Source organism: Penaeus chinensis, chromosome 3 (assembly GCF_019202785.1).
Source record: "Penaeus chinensis breed Huanghai No. 1 chromosome 3, ASM1920278v2, whole genome shotgun sequence".
In the NCBI taxonomy this organism is placed as follows: domain Eukaryota; kingdom Metazoa; phylum Arthropoda; class Malacostraca; order Decapoda; family Penaeidae; genus Penaeus; species Penaeus chinensis.
Window position 1 is genome coordinate 32,954,020 of NC_061821.1, and position 2,500 is coordinate 32,956,519.

Sequence of the window (2,500 nt, forward strand, 5' to 3'; positions counted from 1 at the left end):
GGACCCAGAGAGTAACTGCAACTAATCTATGATCAGTTGCACAGAACTCGGCACTTCGATACACCATGCAGTTCTGGAGGGTCCTCCATTGAGTGCTGATGAGGATGTGGACGATCTCTTTGGCCACACTACCCGTATCGCTGTAACAAGTCCAACGATGCGGGTCAGAACGCTGATACCAGGAGCCAGAAATCCTCAATTTCTGGGACCTAGCAAAGTCATGGAAAAGGAGGCTATTCGCGCTGCCAGCATCAGCTCCTGAGTCATGAAGACTGACAGACATCTCGTAGCCGAACGATTCCAGCCGGATACCGCATTGAAGTCACCCAAAACAATACCAATATCTCGCTGAGGATAGCTGTCTGTCGCATATGTAGATTTGGCATAAAACATCTCTTTGACCTCGAGTTTATATACATCAGTAGGAGCGTACACAGCAATAAGAGACATGAAGCCAAATGAAAGCTTCAGTCTCAATACCATAATACGCTCATCGACTGGAGTGACCTCTACTATCGAGGGTTGAAGTCTGCTGGAGATGGTGGCCATCGCTGTGGCCCGACTAGTAATAAGTGTGGCCACCCACACTAATTGTGCCACTGCCAGGTCTTCTCACCTCTGAGAGAGCAGCCACCTCAACTCTCAGCTGCTTCAATTCCTTCGACAGTAGTGGTAACCGATCGTACGTTCCAAGCCCCTACCCTGACAGCCCGCCTGAGGTCTAACCTCGGGCAGTCACTCCGGGTGGGCGCCACTGCCACCCTTAACAATGCCGCCCTATATAGACGAGTTTGGCTGGATGTAGGTCCCATTATCCACCTGCAGGGCTTCCTAAGGCTTTCCCCCACAAGCCTCACGCCAGGTTGGCGGCCGCCGGGACCCAGATGAGATGACGGGTAACCCCCGCTCCCTACCCGAGTCCCACTGGTTGCCAACACAGAGGGACCCACAGCCCGCCATACTTGCTGGGTGGGAGGGACTAGTCCTCCCCCAGCACCAACAGCTATATGCTCGGCTGCCAATGCAGTCATCTTGGGGAGGCAGACTGACAAGGTCTGTCTCCCCTCAGCCGCCCATTAACCCCAGAGCCACGGGGGCAGAAGTTAGTACGAAGCCAGGGCATGTCCACACGCCGGTGGGCCATGACTCCGTACTTTTAGGGCCTCCTGCTGCTCCAAGAGCCTCCACAGTTCAGCCTAGAACCGCAAGGTACCTAGTTTCCATGGGTGGCCACGAGGAGGTACTGTAGAAGTCTTGATGATGGAGAGCCTATGAGCTAGCAGGGGAGTCTTATGCATAACTGCTCCCTTTTTGCACCATATATATATATAAACACACACACACACACACACATATACATATATATATATATATATATATATATATATATATATGTGTGTGTGTGTGTGTGTATATATATATGTATATAATATATATATATATATATATATATATATATATATATATATGTATGTATGTATATGTACTCATAAATGTGTGTGTGTGTGTGTGTGTGTGTGTGTGTGTGTGTGTGTGTGTGTGTGTGTGTGTGTGCATGTATGTACATGTGTACAGGATTATACTATTTATATCTTGTGAACCAGATTCGGTTGATACTTTCCTTGACAATGCAAGTCAGTCCTTACAATTTTCTTGTAAATAAACTAAAATTCAAAATGAGATACTCACTGAGAACATGTGATGGGTTGGCAGACAATGCCCACGTTGATTTGCAGCTTATCTTCGGTTGTAATCATGTGCAGCCCATATCTGTGCATATGCTTCCATTCCCTCTTATGTCCTGAAATATATAATGCTGGTGTATATGGCAATGGAATATGGCACTTGTGTATGGAATTGAAATATGATAATGGCATTTAATACTGGCACTCTCTGGCGTTTCTTGATTAACCATCCAGAGTCACAGTGTAACTCCGGCTGTAACTCATGCACTGGTATTGTTTACAATACCAGGTACGAAGAAAATACAGAGATGGTATGGTAAAAGGAGGTAAGGCTGTAGATTGTGTCTTCATGAAATTGAATATAAATTAAATACCTACCTGTCTACCTATCTATCAGTTTATCTATCTACACACAGATACATACATGTATGTACACACACACACACACACACACACACACACACACACACATAAACATTGCTTGTCTATTGTATATGTCTATACACTAACAATCACACATACATACGCATGAATGAAATACTCATACTGATACACACGTGTGTATTTAAAAATATGTATGCATGTACTCATGTACGTACATATTTGTATGCATATATTATTTACACATCGCATTATATTGCGTATATTTCGTCTTGCTGAGCAGCCGTGGAATTTTCGTAGAGGAACATGGATTCAAAGACGAGAGAGGAAGCGGTAGGGCGGCCAGCTCCCTCCCGCCTCGACTCTGCCACGAGCATGAAGTGAGTCCTCCCACACGTAAGGGATATGCACCCACGACTTACCATAGCTGTGGT

General features: G+C 45.6%; 1 pseudogene; it reads right to left on the reverse strand.

The window, feature by feature from the left end:
- Positions 1–2,500, reverse strand: part of LOC125045262 — a 42,662-nt pseudogene that overhangs the window by 4,164 nt on the left and 35,998 nt on the right.